Source organism: Microcaecilia unicolor, chromosome 1 (genome assembly GCF_901765095.1).
Source record: "Microcaecilia unicolor chromosome 1, aMicUni1.1, whole genome shotgun sequence".
NCBI classification, from domain to species: domain Eukaryota; kingdom Metazoa; phylum Chordata; class Amphibia; order Gymnophiona; family Siphonopidae; genus Microcaecilia; species Microcaecilia unicolor.
In genome coordinates, this window is record NC_044031.1 from 55,975,792 (window position 1) to 55,995,857 (window position 20,066).

The 20,066-nt window shown below is 50.6% G+C and overlaps 1 protein-coding gene across 1 annotated transcript in view; it reads right to left on the minus strand.

The window, feature by feature from the left end:
• LOC115460043 (gap junction gamma-1 protein-like) overlaps window positions 1-19,633 on the minus strand; it is a 71,881-nt gene extending 52,248 nt beyond the window's left edge. Inside the window, exon 1 of the mRNA XM_030189899.1 lies at window positions 19,536-19,633. The gene's annotated coding sequence lies outside the window, so the exon portion shown is untranslated. The remainder of the gene's footprint in view (window positions 1-19,535) is intronic.
• Between the last annotated feature and the right edge of the window lie 433 nt (window positions 19,634-20,066).

Here is a 20,066-nt window from a genome sequence, read left to right on the forward strand (position 1 = left end):
GGCGCATGACAACCAACGAGATTTCAAATTTACCGCCTCTTTAAGTGCCACAGGCAGAATAAGCGAAAGAATGTTGTTAGAGTGTACTCCGGGGTCGTCGTCGCAGTGGAACTGTAAGACTAACACTGGCTGAACGAATAGAAGTTCTTAAAAAATTAGAAAACAAACAAAGTCAAGCATCTATTGCTAAAGAATATGGTGTCAATCCCAGTCAAATTTCAAGTGTCTTGAAGCAGAAAGACCAGCTTCTGGAAGACTGCCAAAACAATACAAATCCACAACGGAAACGAAAACGGCCGGGAAAAGCTGAGGAGGTAGAAGATGCTCTTCTTCGGTGATTTTCTCAAGTCATGAGCAGACAATTTCCTGTCAGTGGTCCACTGCTTATGGAGAAAGCTAATCAGCTAGCTGAAAGTCTTGGACTAACTGAATTCAAAGCCACTGTTGAATGGTTGGAAAGATGGAAGGAGAGGAACAACATGGTGAAAAACAAGACGCTGATGACTTTGGTGCTGAAAATTGGGTTGTTTCAGTTCTTCCTACCATCTTGAACGAGTTTGCACCTCGTGACATTTTCAATGCTGACGAAAATGGTCTCTACTGGCGAGCGATTCCTGATGGAACACTTGCATTCAAACAAGCCGAAACTACAGGAAGTAAAACGTCAAAGGACCGACTGACGATCCTCCTTTCCTGCAATATGGATGGGAGTGAGAAGTTGGAACCACTCATCATTGGAAAGAGCAAACAGCCCCGTTGCTTCAAGAATGTTAAGCGACTTCCTGTGTCATACGAGGCTAACGCAAATTCATGGATGACTGGGAAAATTTGGAAGCAGTGGCTAAAGAATGCGGGCACAAAAGCATCAGATTTTGTTGCTTTATGATAATTGTGCCGCACACAGTGATGATGCCAGGCTGTCTAACGTCAAAGTGGTCCTCCTGGCACCAAACACTACCTCACTGATCCAACCTATGGATCAGGGCATAATAGCTAATTTCAAAAAACATTATCGGGCTCTTGTGCTACGTCGTCTGATGAGCGTTATGGATGACCAGACTGGCAAGAATAAACGTGCTGTTGAACTGGCTTGTAATCTATCACTATTGGATTCCCTACATATGCAGAAAGAAGCCTGGAATCATGTTACATAGGCAACCATTGTGAACTGCTACAAACTTTGTTAGGGATGTGGAGAGGGACGAAACAGATGCAGCTGTTGCAAACGCGTCAGATGAACAGGCTATTGACATCCCAGCCGGTGTTACTGAAGAGGAGTTCCATCACTACGTAACTGTTGATTACGATCTACAAACAGCTGACGACAGCACTGATGTAGAGATATGCGCCTACACGCAGGCAACGGCTGATGATGAAACAGATGATGAAATGAGCAGCGAGGCACATGCTGACGAAATTCAACAACCTCCTGTCACTTTTAAATGAGCGCTGTAGAGTCTCAACACCGTGCGGGCCTATCTGGAGGCCACTGGATGTCAGTGCTAAGACAGTTTTTACCGTCTTCCATAGACTACATCTGCCACTCACAGACACAAGAGTGTTCAGAGGACTATGACTGATTACTTCAAGTAAGCCTAACGTCAGTTAACGGAGACTGTATACTGTACGTATAATAAACAGTACTGTACATATGTTTATCAGATGTCAAGCTTCTTTGGGTCACAACGGTTAAGTGCATGCTCCGGTCAACTGCATGTATTTCTTTGGTCCCAGACCCTTGCACTTAAGCGGATTGCACTGTATATATGAAGAGAGAGATAGAAGATCCCTCCCTTTCAAAACTAGGGATCACCCTCCATCCATTTAAACACAGAATCAGAATGAATGGGATTCTGAATGTGTTTCAGCAACATTTTGAAAACTGAATGCACTGAAATTATCTCCCCAGTGCATGTCTTACATTTATCTTGAAAAAGAGGATCTACATATAATTAGATTTTTGAAAGCAGAATGAATACATCCCTAGTAAACAGCTTCAAAAGGTTGCTATTGAACGCCTCTCAGCCTTGAAGTGGATTAGCTGATCACAGCTACTCATTATTGCAGAACCAGAAACCAGGCACAGCAGTCAACGAGACAAAATATAAGAAAGAATTCCTAAAAGATGGATCTGTGCAAAGTAACTAAGTATGAAGAGATACTGAAATATGGGAAGCATGAAGAACCAAAATATGTGATAAAACATGACAGAAAGATAAGAGGAATAAAGTCTGCTGGTTGATGTTTCGTGTATATGTTACATCTTATAAGTTCCCAGGAGGAAGGTCTTTCACAACGAAAATATTAAGAAACATACTAGAATTACATTTGAGAGTATAAGATCCTCTTAACATGCATTGGTTTACAAGATAAGTTCATTTTTGTTAACAATAAACTTTCAGGGCTAGCCTAACCAGTAGGCAGACAAGGCCTTTGCTTCGGTGGCACAATTTCTTGGTAGAAGGATGGTACTGGTGTGGTAGTCATTGTCTCTAAATATGACAGCGAGGCTAGCACAGGGACTTGACCACACGTGTCACTCAAGGCAGGAAATTCAGAGGGTTGGGACACAGAAGCCTTAAGCATGTGCAGATAATCAAGGCCCCGCACTAGTGTGCCAAAGCTAACTGCTGCCCATGAAATTGTGCCACCTGGAGGGGTATGGAAGGGAAGGTGCTGGCCATAAGGAGGTAAGAAAAGAAAGGGAGAAAGAAAGGCCCCCAAGTTGCCCTAGGGAAGGCAGGGGCAGCGGCTGGGCCACACTACTGAAGATTTACTTAAGATGTCAAATACCCTTGGGCTGGCCCTGAGAAAGGACTATCCAGGTAGCTGAGTGGCACAGTTGTGCACTGCCATGTACAGCAGGGGCATCAAACTGGAATCTTGGAGGGCTGCAAAGAAGTCATGTTTTCAGGATATCCCTAATGAATATGCATGACACATCTGCACACAGTGGAGGCAGTGCATGCAAATATCTCTCTCATGCATATTCATTAAAGATATTACAAAACCTAGACCGGTATGTAGCCTTCAGATTTGCAGTGTGACACCCCTGGTGTAGAGGGAATTGGGTTCAATTCCTAGCTTAGGTCTTCTGCTTGCTGGATCATGGGGCCACCATATAAGAGAAACACCAAGTGACCTGAACTTTGGGCTCAAGTGTATAGCCCCCAGACTGAGGATAGCAATTGAAGAAAAGTTGAGAAGGAATACAAAACAAAGGTAAAAATTCTCTCCAGTAGTTAAAAATGAAAGCATCTGGCAATAGGTACCAGACCTGGTTCATTTAAGTTAGAACACCTCGTATCTTTATATAACTAAACACAAGTGCTTTGATTCTAGTAACAACCTCTAGGTCAAAAAGGAAAAAACCTCAACAGGTCAATATTCAAAAGCAGCAATGTTTGTTTTAAATGTGGGAATGGGACTTGATATACCACCTTTCTGTGGTTTTTGCAACTACATTCAAAGAGGTTTACATAGTATATATTGGTACTTATTTGTACCTGGGGCAATGGAGGGTTAAGTGACTTGCCCAGAGTCACAAGGAGCTGCATTGAGAGTCAAACCCAAGGTAAAATTATGTATAATCATACCTGATAATTTTCTTTCCATTAATCATAGCTGATCAATCCATAGACTGGTGGGTTGTGTCCATCTACCAGCAGGTGGAGATAGAGAGCAAACTTTTGCCTCCCTATATGTGGTCATGTGCTGCCGGAAACTCCTCAGTATGTCGATATCAAAGCTCCATCCGCAGGACTCAGCACTTAGAGAATTACACCCACGAAGGGACACTCTGCCCAGCTCACCACCGCCGAAACGGGGGAGGGGAATTAACCCAGCTCATCCCCACACAAGTGGGGGAGGGGAATCCGTCCAGCTCATCCCCGCGGAGCGGGGGAGGGACACCACACCCGCCGATGCGGGGGGATCTGGCTTATCCTGCAACCGCAACCGCGGGAGGAGCTGACTGACCCTAACACCGCCGAAGCGGGAGGGGTACAAAGCTGCCCTACAGCCGCACGAAGCGGGAGGGAGTGCCGGCAGAATTTAAGTCTCAATCCAGCCCCGTAAAACGGAGGGGAGAGGAATGCAGCAGCTCACTGTAACACAAACTCGTCTTAACTCTTGAAGAATCCAAGTGAAAAAACTTGAACACGAGGTCTTTCGTAACTGAAGACTAAACTTGAACCTGAAATGCAACCAGAATAAAAACAGTACAGATATCTGGGAGGGGCTATGGATTGATCAGCTATGATTAATGGAAAGAAAATTATCAGGTATGATTATACATAATTTTACCTTCCATATCATCAAGCTGATCAATCCATAGACTGGTGGGATGTACCGAAGCAGTACTCACCCAGGGTGGGACATTGAAATCCCTGACCTCAACACTGAAGCTCCAAACCGGGCCTCCGCCCGTGCAGCCACAGCCAAATGGTAATGCTTGGAGAATGTATGAGCCGAAGCCCAAGTTGCCGCCTTGCATATCTCTTCCAAGGAGACGGATCCGGCCTCTGCCATCGAGGCCGCCTGAGCTCTCGTGGAGTGAGCCTTCAGCTGGATAGGCGGCACCTTCCCCGCGGCCACATAAGCCGCTGCAATGGCTTCCTTGACCCATCTTGCCACTGTAGGCTTAGCAGCCTGCAGACCCTTACGAGGACCTGCAAACAGGACAAACAGATGATCCGACTTCCGGAAAACATTGGTCACTTCCAAGTAACTGATGATGACCCGTCTCACATCCAGATATTTAAGAGCAGAGTACTCCTCTGGGTAGTCCTCCCTACGAAAGGAAGGGAGACATAGCTGCTGATTCACATGGAAGCGAGAAACAATCTTGGGCAGGAAGGAAGGCACTGTGCGAATAGTCACTCCTGCCTCAGTGAACTGCAGAAAAGGCTCTCGACATGAGAGCGCCTGGAGCTCGGAAACTCTTCTGGCTGAAGTGATAGCCACCAAAAAGACTGCTTTCAACGTCAGGTCTTTCAGAGATGCCCTCGACAAGGGTTCAAAAGGCGGCTTCTGCAATGCTCTTAGCACCAGGTTGAGATTCCACGCAGGCACCACTGAGTGTAGAGGAGGGCGCAGGTGATTAACTCCCTTGAGAAAGCGCACCACATCTGGCTGCGAAGCCAGGGAAGCACCCTTCAGGCGGCCCCTGAAGCAAGCCAGAGCCGCTACCTGGACTTTAAGGGAACTGAGCGACAGGCCTTTCTCCAGACCTTCTTGTAGGAACGCCAACACTGAAGAAATTGGAGCAGTGAAGGGAGAAAGTGAGCCTGCTTCACACCACGCTGCAAAGATACGCCAAACCCTGGCGTAAGCAGTAGAAGTAGAGCGCTTCCTCGCTCTCAGCATAGTGGCGATGACCTTGTCTGAGAAGCCCTTCTTCCTCAGACGCTGCCGCTCAATAGCCAGGCCGTAAGACCAAAGGGGGAGGGATCCTCCATCACCACGGGACCCTGATGTAACAGGCCCTGCTCCACTGGCAGCCGTAGAGGATCGTCGACTGAGAGCCTGATCAAGTCCGCATACCAGGGATGTCTGGGCCAATCCGGACCCACCAGGATTACCCTACCGGGATGCCTTGCCACCCGGTCTAGCACCCTGCCCAACATGGGCCAAGGCGGGAACACATAGAGAAGCTCTTGTGTCGGCCACTGTTGGAGAAGAGCATCTACTCCCAGGGATCGAGGGTCCCGTCCTCTGCTGAAAAAGCGCGGCACTTGGCAATTGGCCGATGACGCCATCAGATCTAGGCTCGGCTGGCCCCAGCGCTTCGTGATGTCCAAGAACGCCTGAGCAGATAGCTGCCACTCTCCGGGCTCCAAGGTATGGCGACTGAGAAAGTCCGCCTTGACATTCATGACTCCGGCAATGTGGGCCGCTGAAAGCTGCTCCAGGTTCGCTTCCGCCCACTGGCAAAGATTCATAGCCTCCTTGGCTAGAGGGGTGCTCTTGGTACCTCCCTGGCGGTTGACATAGGCCACAGCTGTGGCATTGTCCGACAGGACCCGTACAGGCTTCAGCACCAGTACCGGGATGAACTCCAAAAGCGCCAACCGAATGGCTCTGAGTTCCAGGAGGTTGATAGACCACTTTGCCTCTGCAGGAGACCAGAGCCCCTGCGCTGTCCTTCCCAAACAGTGGGCTCCCCAGCCCGACGAGGCGTCCGTCGTGACGACAATCCACTCTGGGGTCACCAGAGGCATTCCCGCAGACAACTTGTCTGTCTGCATCCACCAGCTCAGCGCCTTGCGCACTGCTGGATCCAAGGGAAGGCGCACAGCATAATCCTCCGACATCGGAGTCCAGCGCTGCAGCAGAGAGAGTTGTAGTGGTCTCATATGAGCCCTGGCCCAGGGCACTACTTCCATCGTGGCCGTCATAGAGCCCAACAGCTGCACATAGTCCCAAGCCCGAAGAGGAGAGGCTACTAGGAACTGGCCCACCTGAACCTGAAGTTTGACAATCCGATTGTCTGGCAGGAACACTCTGCCCACTTGGGTGTCGAATCGAACTCCCAGATACTCCAGGGACTGAGTCGGGCGCAGCTGGCTCTTCTCCCAGTTGATGATCCATCCCAGGGAGCTCAAAAGAGCAACTACCCGGTCCACAGCTTTGCCGCACCCTGCATAAGAGGGGGCTCGGATCAACCAGTCGTCCAGATAAGGATGGACTTGTACTCCTTCCTTTCGCAGGAAGGCCGCTATGACCACCATTACTTTGGAAAAGGTCCGCGGAGCAGTAGCCAACCCGAACGGGAGGGCTCTGAACTGGAAGTGTCGGCCCAGGACTGCAAAACGCAGAAAGCGTTGATGAGGAGGCCAGATGGGAATATGCAAGTATGCTTCCTTGATGTCCAAGGATGCCAGGTACTCCCCTGCCTTCACTGCCGCTATAACAGAGCGGAGAGTCTCCATGCGAAAGTGCCGCACTTTCAAGGCCCGATTGACCCCTTTGAGGTCGAGGATAGGCCGGACAGAACCTCCTTTCTTTGGTACCACAAAGTAAATGGAGTAACGCCCTTTGCCAAGCTGACTTTCTGGCACCGGAACGACCGCACCCAGGCGGATCAGATTGTCCAAAGTCTGCTGCACTGCCACAGCTTTGACCGGAGACTTGCAGGGAGAGAGTACAAACCCGTCTCTTAAGGGTCGGCAGAACTCTAGCTTGTAGCCGTCTCTGATGACTTCCAGCACCCAAGCGTCTGAAGTTATTGTGGTCCACTCGCCCAGAAACGAGGACAGCCGTCCTCCGATCTGCACTGGGGCGTGGACCAAGACCCCGTCATTGGGTACGAGACCCTGGGGGAGGACCGGAGGAAGCACCTCCGGGACGGCGGTCTCTGCGAAAGGAATGCTGCTTGGGGGAGAAATTCCTCTTAAAGGAAGAGGGGGCAGAAGAACCCGACCTGCCCGGGCGGTACCGACGGGCTTCCTGAAACCGTCCTCTGGAGGTACCGGGACGAGCACTAGCCCGAGCCCTGACCTCTGGTAACTTCTTGCCCTTAGACGTGCCGAGATCGGTCACGATTTTGTCCAGCTCGACCCCAAAGAGCAGCTTGCCTTTAAAAGGCAATCTAGCCAGGCGGGATTTAGAGGCGTGGTCAGCAGACCAATGTTTCAGCCAAAGCCACCGCCGCGCAGAGACTGTCTGAGCCATGCCTTTAGCTGAGGCTCTCAAGACATCATACAGCAAGTCTGCCAAATAGGCTAAGCCCGATTCCAGGGCCGGCCAATCAGCCCTCAAGGAATGATCCGAGAGGGAAGCTCGCTGCACCATAGTCAGGCACGCCCTGGCCACATAGGAGCCGCAAACTGAGGCCTGCAAACTTAAAGCAGCCGCCTCAAAGGACGACCTTAAGGCCGCCTCCAATCTTCTGTCTTGGGCGTCCTTTAGGGCCGTGCCACCTTCCACCGGCAATGCCGTTTTCTTAGTCACCGCAGTGATTAAAGAATCCACGGTAGGCCACAGATAGGCCTCACGTTCACTCACAGCCAAAGGATAGAGGCGGGACATAGCCCTAGCCACTTTAAGGCTCGCTTCTGGGACATCCCATTGAGCCGAAATTAAGGTGTGCATGGCATCATGCACGTGGAAGGATCTAGGCGGGCGCTTCGTCCCCAGCATAATGGCAGAGCCAACAGGGGCTGAGGGAGAGACGTCCTCCGGAGAGGAAATCTTCAAAGTGTCCATGGCCTGTAACAACAGGTTGGGCAAATCCTCTGGGCGAAAGATCCGCGCTGCAGAGGGGTCATCCGCTCCATCCGAGCGGGGATCCGTCTCCTCCAAGGAATCCGCAAAGGACCGTTGGGAGGCCTCAGACACGCTGCCCTCATCTACATCGGAGGAGACAAATTCCTCCAAGGCCTGGGAATCAACCCGAGGGCGTTTACCTCTGGGAACCTCAACCTCTTTACCAGACGAGGGAGCGGGGGCAGCGTTGTGCATGAGGAAGGCCTGATGCAGCAGCAAAACAAACTCGGGGGAGAAACCCCCCAGACTGTGCACTTCCGCAGCCTGGGCAACAGCCTTAGACGCACCCTCAACCGGCGCTCGCAATAGCGGGGGAGAGACATGCTGCGCACCCAAAATGGCGTCCGGCGCGAAACTCCGCGAAGGAGCCGCGCGGGAAGAACGGCTCTTAACTTTAGCCGCTTCTGTGCCGTCGCCCAAATTAAGGGCGTTCATGGCATTAATGTCTCCAACCTCAAGGGCGGCCCAAGAAGAAGCCGTCCGAGCCGCGTGGCCGGCCAAGATGGCGGAGGCGAGGAGCGGGGGATGGGCGTTTATGGCGGGAAAAACCGCCACGCCGGAGGAAGGACCGGGACATTCATCGGTCACGAAACTGTCACCCAACAAGGGCGAATCAGGCTTTAAGACCCCGCATCCCCTCTAGAAGCGCTCAAGCGATCCGGGGAGCGACCCTTTGCGCCCTCGCCCTCCGACGCCATATGCCACGAGGAGAAGAATCGGGGAACCCCCTGCCCGCTATAAAAAGGTAAAAATTACCTGCTGTCCGCTCCGAGTTGTAACGACCTGGTGTCCCAGTGAGTAGCTGCAATAGACGCTTAAATAAACGTCGAAATAAACGCCTTTAAAGACGTTCAAAATTTTTTTTTTTTTTTTTTTTAAACGGAGCCAGCGGGAGGGGGGAGAAAAGGAGGGACCTGGCACCACCAGGTTTGCACTTGCTCAAAAGAGCCCTCAACCCCAGGCACTCAACAAAACCTAAAAATTAGGCTTGGAGGCCTAGCCAGAGCTGCTGCTGTGTGTGACCACCACCTGCTGAGATAGAGAACATACTGGGGAGTTTCCGGCAGCACATGACCACATATAGGGAGGCAAAAGTTTGCTCTCTATCTCCACCTGCTGGTAGATGGACACAACCCACCAGTCTATGGATTGATCAGCTTGATGATATGGAATTCCCCCAGGATCAAAGTAGATCAAAGTAGAAGAGTAGCCTAATGGTTAGTGCAGCGGGTTTTGATCCTAGTAACCTGGGTTCAACTCCCACTGCAGCACCTTGTGACCTTGGGCAAGTCACTTAACCCTCCATTGCCCCAGGTACAAAAATAAAAACAAAACAAACTTAGATTGCGAGCCCTATAGGGACAGAATACCTGCATATAATGTGTACAGTGCTATGTACATCTAGTAGTGCTAGAGAAATGATTAGTAGTAATAAATGCCAGCCATGGCATTTAAAGATTTTAAATTAAGTACAGTGCCACTATCTGTAGAAAGCAGCAGTGTTACACGAATAGCTGGCGATATTCAGCCACCATCTGTGTATGGATACATTTAGGGCAGCCTTTTTACTGTCATAGATTTATATACCCACAGTTAAACTGCCTGTTTGTCTAACTGCAACTCAGGAATGGGAAAACAACAAACTGCCTGAATCAAAGCAAAACAGAGATTCTCACACAGATAGACAAATACCGGACTTCAAAATACCCTTTGGGAAGTATGAACTCCCCCCCCCCCCCCCCCCCCAAAAAAAAATAAAAAAAATCACAGGTCAGGAATCTTGGGATATTGCTAGACTCATCACTCACTCTGATCCCACAAATTAAAATAAGCTTTAAAAATTGTCTCTCTCATCTATGGCAGCTATGAAATCTCTCTCCATATATTGATAAGACAAGTCTGAACAGTGGTCCATGCCATGATAACATCACAGCTAGACTACTGTAAAGCGAATGCTACATACCTGTAGAAGGTATTCTCCGAGGACAGCAGGCTGATTGTTCTCACTGATGGGTGACGTCCACGGCAGCCCCTCCAATCGGAAACTTCACTAGCAAAGTCCTTTGCTAGCCCTCGCGCGCCCGCGCGCACCGCGCATGCGCGGCCGTCTTCCCGCCCGAAACCGGCTCGAGCCGGCCAGTCCAGTATGTAGCAAGACAATACACTTCAAGGGAAGACACAACTCCAAAGGGGAGGCGGGCGGGTTTGTGAGAACAATCAGCCTGCTGTCCTCGGAGAATACCTTCTACAGGTATGTAGCATTCGCTTTCTCCGAGGACAAGCAGGCTGCTTGTTCTCACTGATGGGGTATCCCTAGCCCCCAGGCTCACTCAAAACAACAACATTGGTCAATTGGGCCTCGCAACGGCGAGGACATAACTGAGATTGACCTAAAAAATTTACCAACTAACTGAGAGTGTAGCCTGGAACAGAACAAACAGGGCCCTCGGGGGGTGGAGTTGGATCCTAAAGCCCAAACAGGTTCTGAAGAACTGACTGCCCGAACCGACTGTCACGTCGGGTATCCTGCTGCAGGCAGTAATGAGATGTGAATGTGTGGACAGATGACCACGTCGCAGCTTTGCAAATTTCCTCCATGGTGGCTGACTTCAAGTGGGCTACCGACGCTGCCATGGCTCTAACATTATGAGCCGTGACATGACCCTCAAGAGCCAGCCCAGCCTGGGCGTAAGTGAAGGAAATGCAATCTGCTAGCCAATTGGATATGGTGCGTTTCCCTACAGCCACTCCCCTCTTGTTGGGATCAAAAGAAACAAACAATTGGGCGGACTGTCTGTGGGGCTGTGTCCGCTCCAGATAGAAGGCCAATGCTCTCTTGCAGTCCAATGTGTGCAGCTGACGTTCAGCAGGGCAGGAATGAGGACGGGGAAAGAATGTTGGCAAGACAATTGACTGGTTCAGATGGAACTCCGACACAACCTTTGGCAGAAACTTAGGGTGAGTGCGGAGGACTACTCTGTTGTGATGAAATTTGGTGTAAGGGGCCTGGGCTACCAGGGCCTGAAGCTCACTGACTCTACGAGCCGAGGTAACTGCCACCAAGAAAATGACCTTCCAGGTCAAGTACTTCGGATGGCAGGAATTCAGTGGCTCGAAAGGAGGTTTCATCAGCTGGGTGAGAACGACATTGAGATCCCATGACACTGTAGGAGGCTTGACAGGGGGCTTTGACAAAAGCAAACCTCTCATGAAGCGAACAACTAAAGGCTGTCCTGAGATCGGCTTACCTTCCACTTGGTAATGGTATGCACTGATTGCACTAAGGTGAACCCTTACGGAGTTGGTCTTCAGACCAGACTCAGACAAGTGGAGAAGGTATTCAAGCAGGGTCTGTGTAGGACAAGAGCGAGGATCTAGGGCCTTGCTGTCACACCAGACGGCAAACCTCCTCCAATGAAAGAAGTAACTTCTCTTAGTGGAGTCTTTCCTGGAAGCAAGCAAGATGCGGGAGACACCCTCTGGCAGACCCAAAGAGGCAAAGTCTACGCCCTCAACATCCAGGCCGTGAGAGCCAGGGACTGGAGGTTGGGATGCAGAAGAGCCCCTTCGTCCTGCGTGATGAGGGTCGGAAAACACTCCAATCTCCACGGTTCTTCGGAGGATAACTCCAGAAGAAGAGGGAACCAGATCTGACGCGGCCAAAAGGGAGCAATCAGAATCATGGTGCCTCGGTCTTGCTTGAGTTTCAACAAAGTCTTCCCCACCAGAGGAATGGGAGGATAAGCATACAGCAGACCTTCCCCCCAATCCAGGAGGAAGGCATCCGACGCCAGTCTGCCGTGGGCCTGAAGCCTGGAACAGAACTGAGGGACCTTGTGGTTCACTTGAGATGCGAAGAGATCCACCAGGGGGGTGCCCCACGCCTGGAAGATCTGTCGCACCACACGGGAATTGAGCGACCACTCGTGAGGTTGCATAATCCTGCTCAACCTGTCGGCCAGACTGTTGTTTGCGCCTGCCAGATATGTGGCTTGGAGCACCATGCCTTGACGGCGAGCCCAGAGCCACATGCTGACGGCTTCCTGACACAGGGGGCGAGATCCGGTGCCCCCCTGCTTGTTGACATAGTACATGGCAACCTGATTGTCTGTCTGAATTTGGATAATTTGGTGGGACAGCCGATCTCTGAAAGCCTTCAGAGCGTTCCAGATCGCTCGCAACTCCAGAAGATTGATCTGTAGATCGCTTTCTTGGAGGGACCACCTTCCTTGGGTGTGAAGCCCATCGACATGAGCTCCCCATCCCAGGAGAGACGCATCCGTGGTCAGCACTTTTTGAGGCTGAGGAATTTGGAAGGGACGTCCCAGAGTCAAATTGGAGCAAATCGTCCACCAATACAGGGATTCGAGAAAACTCGTGGACAGGTGGATCACGTCCTCTAGACCCCCGGCGGCCTGATACCACTGGGAGGCTAGGGTCCATTGAGCAGATCTCATGTGAAGGCGGGCCATGGGAGTCACATGAACTGTGGAAGCCATGTGGCCCAGCAATCTCAACATCTGCCGAGCTGTGATCTGCTGGGACGCTCGCACCCGCGAGACGAGGGACAACAAGTTGTTGGCCCTCGCCTCTGGGAGATAGGCGCGAGCCGTCCGAGAATCCAGCAGGGCTCCGATGAATTCGAGTTTCTGCACTGGGAGAAGATGGGACTTTGGGTAATTTATCACAAACCCCAGTAGCTCCAGGAGGCGAATAGTCATCTGCATGGACTGCAGGGCTCCTGCCTCGGATGTGTTCTTCACCAGCCAATCGTCGAGATATGGGAACACGTGCACCCCCAGCCTGCGAAGCGCCGCTGCTACCACAGCTAGGCACTTTGTGAACACCCTGGGCGCAGAGGCGAGCCCAAAGGGTAGCACACAGTACTGGAAGTGGCGTGCGCCCAGCTGAAATCGCAGATACTGTCTGTGAGCTGGCAGTATCGGGATGTGTGTGTAGGCATCCTTCAAGTCCAGAGAGCATAGCCAATCGTTTTGCTGAATCATGGGGAGAAGGGTGCCCAGGGAAAGCATCCTGAACTTTTCTTTTACGAGATATTTGTTCAGGGCCCTTAGGTCTAGGATGGGACGCATCCCCCCTGTTTTCTTTTCCACAAGGAAGTACCTGGAATAGAACCCCAGCCCTTCTTGCCCGGATGGCACGGGCTCGACCGCATTGGCGCTGAGAAGGGCGGAGAGTTCCTCTGCAAGTACCTGCTTGTGCTGGAAGCTGTAGGACTGAGCTCCCGGTGGACAATTTGGAGGTTGAGAGGCCAAATTGAGGGTGTATCCTTGCCGGACTATTTGGAGAACCCACTGATCGGAGGTTATAAGAGGCCACCTTTGGTGAAAAGCTTTCAACCTCCCTCCGACAGGCAGGTCGCCCGGCACTGACACTTGGATGTCGGCTATGCTCTGCTGGAGCCAGTCAAAAGCTCGCCCCTTGCTTTTGCTGGGGAGCCGCGGGGCCTTGCTGATTCGCACGCTGCTGACGAGAGCGAGCGCGCTGGGGCTTAGCCTGGGCCGCAGGCTGTCGGGAAGGAGGATTGTACCTACGCTTGCCAGAAGTATAGGGAACAGTCTTCCTTCCCCCGAAAAATCGTCTACCTGTAGAGGTAGAAGCTGAAGGCTGCCGGCGGGCGAACTTGTCGAATGCGGTGTCCCGCTGGTGGAGAGACTCTACCACCTGCTCGACTTTTTCGCCAAAAATGTTATCCGCACGGCAAGGCAAGTCCGTAATCCGCTGCTGGACTCTATTCTCCAGGTCGGCGGCACGCAGCCATGAGAGCCTGCGCATCACCACACCTTGAGCAGCGGCCCTGGACGCAACATCAAAAGTGTCATAAACTCCTCTGGCCAGGAATTTTCTGCACGCCTTCAGCTGCCTGACCACCTCCTGAAAAGGCTTGGCTTGCTCAGGGGGAAGAGCATCAACCAAGCCCGCCAACTGCCGCACATTATTCCGCATGTGTATGCTCGTGTAGAGCTGGTAAGACTGGATCTTGGACACGAGCATAGAGGAATGGTAGGCCTTCCTCCCAAAGGAGTCTAAGGTTCTAGCGTCCTTGCCCGGGGGCGCCGAAGCATGTTCCCTAGAACTCTTAGCCTTCTTTAGGGCCAAATCCACAACTCCAGAGTCATGAGGCAACTGAGTGCGCATCAGCTCTGGGTCCCCATGGATCCGGTACTGGGACTCGATCTTCTTGGGAATGTGGGGATTAGTTAATGGTTTGGTCCAGTTCGCAAGCAATGTCTTCTTCAGGACATGGTGCAAGGGAACAGTGGACGCTTCCTTAGGTGGAGAAGGATAGTCCAGGAGCTCAAACATTTCAGCCCTGGGCTCGTCCTCCACAACCACCGGGAAGGGGATGGCCGTAGACATCTCCCGGACAAAGGAGGCAAAAGACAGACTCTCGGGAGGAGAAAGCTGTCTCTCAGGAGAGGGAGTGGGATCAGACGGAAGACCCCCAGACTCCTCGTCAGAGAAATATCTGGGATCTTCCTCTTCCTCCCACGAGGCCTCACCCTCGGTGTCAGACACAAGTTCACGGACCTGTGTCTGCAACCTCGCCCTGCTCGACTCCGTGGAACCCTGTCCACGATGGGGGCGTCGAGAGGTAGACTCCCTCGCCCGCGTCGGCGAAGCTCCCTCCGCCGACGTAGTCGGGGAGCCTTCCTGGGAGGTGGCCGCGGTCGGTACCGCACGCGGTACCGACGTCGGGGACCTCAACCTGGGCGATGGGCCAGCCGGCGCCACGCTCGACGGTACCGGTGGCGCAAGCACCGCCGGTACCGGAGGGGTAGGGCGCAACAGCTCTCCCAGAATCTCTGGGAGAACGGCCCGGAGGCTCTCGTTTAGAGCGGCTGCAGAGAAAGGCTGAGAGGTCGATGCAGGCGTCGACGTCAGTACCTGTTCCGGGCGTGGAGGCTGTTCCGGGCTGTCCAGAGCGGAGCGCATCGACACCTCCTGAACAGAGGGTGAGCGGTCCTCTCGGTGCCGATGCCTGCTGGGTGCCGAATCCCTCGGCGACCCAGAGCTCTCGGTGCCGACACGGGGAGGAGACCGGTGTCGATGCTTCTTCGATTTCTTCCGAAGCATGTCACCGGAGCTCCCCGGCACCGACGAGGAGGACGTCGAATCCACCCGTCGCTTCCTCGGGGCCGAGACTGAAGAAGGTCGATCTCGGGGGGGCTGTACCGCAGGAGCCCTCAGGGTAGGCGGAGACCCACCCGAGGGCTCACCGCCACCAGCAGGGGAATGGACAGCCCTCACCTGCACTCCACCCGATGCACCACCGTCCGACGACATCAGCAGACGAGGTCCTGGTACCACCGACGTCGATGCAGCTATCCGATGTCTCGGCGCCGATGCAGAGGCCCGATGCCTCGATGCACTCGATGCAGGGGCGGCCGAGGAAGATGGTCTGGACGCTGACGACGTCGATGCACTCGAAGATCCCGGTGCCGATGCCGACGAAGAGCCCGAGAACAACACGTTCCACTGGGCTAGTCTCGCTACCTGAGTCCGCCTTTGAAGCAGGGAACACAGACTGCAGTTCTGAGGGCGGTGCTCGGCCCCCAGACACTGAAGACACGACGAGTGTCGATCAGTGAGCGAGATAACCCGGGCGCACTGGGTGCACTTCTTGAAGCCGCTGGAAGGCTTCGATGTCATGGGCGGAAAAATCACGCCGGCGAAATCAAAAGCCGAAATGGCGAAATTCGAAGCACCAAATTTAGAGGGAGAAAAAATCTCGACCGAGGCCGAAAAAAGGCCTACCCCGACGACGAAAGAAAACTTACCGGGGCAAAAAAGCTGGAAGTACGGGGAGGATTTACACGAAACCCGGCGGGGGGTTTCCGGAGCACTTCCCGACTAGGACAAAGCTTTCCCGAAGGAAAAAAACACGTTCAAACGAATTGGACGCGCGAGGTCGACTTTCCGGGGCTCGACACGGCGAAAACACGACCGTACCGAGTGCGGACAAAAGAAGACTGGCCGGCTCGAGCCGGTTTCGGGCGGGAAGACGGCCGCGCATGCGCGGTGCGCGCGGGCGCGCGAGGGCTAGCAAAGGACTTTGCTAGTGAAGTTTCCGATTGGAGGGGCTGCCGTGGACGTCACCCATCAGTGAGAACAAGCAGCCTGCTTGTCCTCGGAGAATGCCCTGTACACTGGTTAAACCAAAAGGAGTTTGCATCAGCTCTAATTAATTCAGAATGCTGCAGGATGACTGATAGAAGCGGCATGACCACATCACAGCCTTCCTGCAAAAACGACACAGGCTACCAGTACCTTGCAGGGCTAAATTTAAAACTCTATGTTTGATTTTCAAGATCCTCACATAAAATGGGCCGGAGATCTTAAAGAATAAGTTAGCCATTTACACACCTTTGACACCTCTAAGATCCTCTCAAGGATCATCACTATCTGTCCCCTCATCAAAAGAAATTGTAAGATGTGATACCCGCCAGCGAGCCTTCTCAGGAGTAGCCCCCCATGCTCTGGAATTTACTCCCAGAGGGGCTATAATTCCAGACTACCTCTACCTCAGGAAGCAGGTGAAAGCCTGGCTCTTCTTCCAAGCCTTTAATACATACTGACTATACATAACTCTGCACACACATTATAATTTAGACCAGTTCCTTAAATCTTGTTTAACTGTACAAAGAATTTGCCTTGAGTTTAGCACCCATCAATTTATCCCAACTGACTCTGTATCACCATCTTGTCCCCATCTATATATCTGCATTTGGCCCCTCGGCTACATGGTAAGCTGTATTGTAGAAAATCATTAGCATCATATCTATGCTATTTAAATGTACTTATGCATGCTTATTAAATGCGTTTAGTATTATGTTGACATCATATTATATCTCTGTTATTTGAATTTCAGTGCTGTTAAATGTGTATATTTTACCGTCTTATGGTAGTCCTATGTTTATATTTGGTCATTTTACTACTGTTATGCTGTTAACAAAATTGTAAATTTTATGTTAAACTGTATCTGCTGTACACTGTCTTGGGTGAATCTCTTCATAAAGGTGGTTAATAAATCCCAATAAATAAATATATATAGGCATACATATACAGATAGCAACTGAATAGTAGACTTACTGGAACGCCCACACTCCACTCCAGAAGTATCCAGACAATGGCACTAAAAATATACACCATTTTCAATAATACCAAATTAAAAAAAAAATATATATATATATAATTCATTTCTTTCATCTAAAACCTTCCCACTAAATTCTCTATCAAAAAAACATGTTAAAAATCTGTGAAGCAGTTTCCATAATTTTTTCAACCAACTTCTTTTCACCGTTTTTGTTTTGCTATCTCTCCTCTTGATATTAAAGCGAGCCACATGTGCAGTTGGATCTGCATGCTGTAAGGCCGCCTGAGGCTGCTCTTCAGCCCTCCCGCCTCTAAGATTCCAGATCTGTCTGCCAGCAGTTCAGTGGAGTCAGGCAATGCCCCTCAGAAAACTCTGCCCAACACTCACTAGGAAAGCTGGGAAACTTCAGAGGCTCATGTGAGGGTCTATCAGGCAAACTACCAATGTCTAAAGCTGAGATCTTTGCTATTTTTTTTTCAAGCAAGGGCCAGTCAAAAAAATTCAATGTGAGCCAAGAAGACCATCAGCGGACAAAGCGGCAGATACCCTGTCAACCTCCACCATCCTGTCTCTCCCGTTCCCTTCAGTTTTTAACCTCTCCTTACACATTCTCTAGAGGTTTGCTTGCGGTACCATCTCTAGAACAGCTGCTCTGTTTTCTTACAGCTAGCAATAAGTTTGAACTGAATGGTGCTTTCTGTCTTGCGAGACTAGACTGGGATTTTGGACAGCACATTTATTAAATACACAAACTCACCGAGAGCTGCACGGGCAAAAGGTAAACAACGGATACTGCGGGATCCGCACGGTACATATATTAAGCATAATATGGAAGTGTGCCAGAAGCATGTCTAAGGAAAGGTGAGGGAAAATTGTGCACTGGGAAACAAATCAGGGGGCCACATTTATGATCGATGGGGGCCACCACTGGCCCCTGGGCCTTGCAATGAACATTAGTCTAACAGGATGGGGGGCAATCAACTAAACAAGCAGCACTCCGGTTCCTCCAAAAGTGCTCCCCCTCCCCCCCCCCCAAAAAAAAAACAGTCATCGCATAGCAGCATCATGTTCTCACTCCTTTGCCAAATTCAACTGAATTTTAACGTGACACATTCTGCTTTTACTCCAATACTTCAGGCACATGGCAAATTACAATATAATGATGCACTTATAACTTGTACAGCACTATTTATTTATTGCATTTGTATCCCACATTATCCCACCTATTTGCAGGCTCAATGTGGCTTACATAGTTTTGTTATGACATTGTCATTCCAGAATATCAGATACAGTTAGTAGTGTGCAGAGGGAAGAAGGAGGAAGTGATTAGGCGGGTGATAGAAGAAGTGGATTTTCATAACTGGTTGGGAAAGTGGATCAGTGAAGCTGATCAACACTGTATAGTGGTGATATGTATTCAGGTTATCGTATGTTCCTACCTTAAGGAGCTTACACAAGCTGCAAGCATAACAATATAATACAGATGAAAAGCAATAAACATAAAAACAAAGGGCTTGATTTTCAGCAGCCATTGCCACCAGATAAAGGGGTCTGGAGGATCAGGGTCTTACCTTCTTCCTGCAGCTGAGAAATTTCGCAACTGTATATACAACTTTTATGCCAGCCCAGCTCTATCCCAGCCTCAATATACACATAAATTTTATCTGCCTAGCCAGTAATACTGTGGTCTATTACATAAAATTATGCATATAATCAGGGAAATACAAAGAGTTATGGTGACATCAAAACCACCCATGTAAATCTTTTCAAATATCTGGCCCCCAAAAACTTATCAAATAGTACATCACAAGAGAACTTGATAATCCCATCAGAAAATACAATTTATTTAAAGTGCACTATCTGAAATCATCACAATACGTTCACCTAATACAAAGATTATCTGATTAAACAGGCCAGTTACTCTTGCAAGCTTTACTTGTTCCTTGCATCGAGATTCAGCAGCACACCAACAAAATATAGTGAAGAAAGCACAACAATAATGCGCATTTCCCCACCACAAACTAGAATGCTCATGAAATTTCCTGGGAAGTGCAACGTCTTTATCAGCAGCTACCAACGACAGCGATTTCCTGGAGAGCCCTTAATTACAGCAATACTAAATGAATGGGAAAAAAAAACCCCTACTCACCAGCAGAAGTTCTTGTTCAGGAGAGCATTGTGTTTTCTGGCTACGAATGTTGTCGCAGACACCGAAAAATCAAAGATTTCAGGAAACCCCAAAGTCTGCAAAACAAGCGCAGCCTAAGAGTAGGAGCCAGCCATGGAGGGGACAAGTCGTGTTTTAACTTTTTCACATTACAGAAAGTTTTTAACCATCCTGTGGAAGGCTCCTCCTCTGGCTCAGCCCGGCTCGCTCCCCCCACGGAATCGTTTATATTATACGCTTTACCTTGAAGTTCCCGACCGTCCACAAGGCACAAAATTTAAAACAAGGAAAAAAGAGGGTTTGGATCAGGATTAGAAGCCTCGAATCTTTTTTTTTTTTCCCCAGATGTGATTTTTGTTTTGTTTTAGGCTCGCCGGTTACAGGCAGCAGAGGCTCCAGTCCTGAGGAAGGCAAGCAGAAGAGTGGTGTGCGCGAGCTCCCTCCGTGCCCGCCGCGCGACACTTAGGAGGATGAAATGCTGTGTCCCGCGCGCGGCGGCGGGCCGAGCCCGAG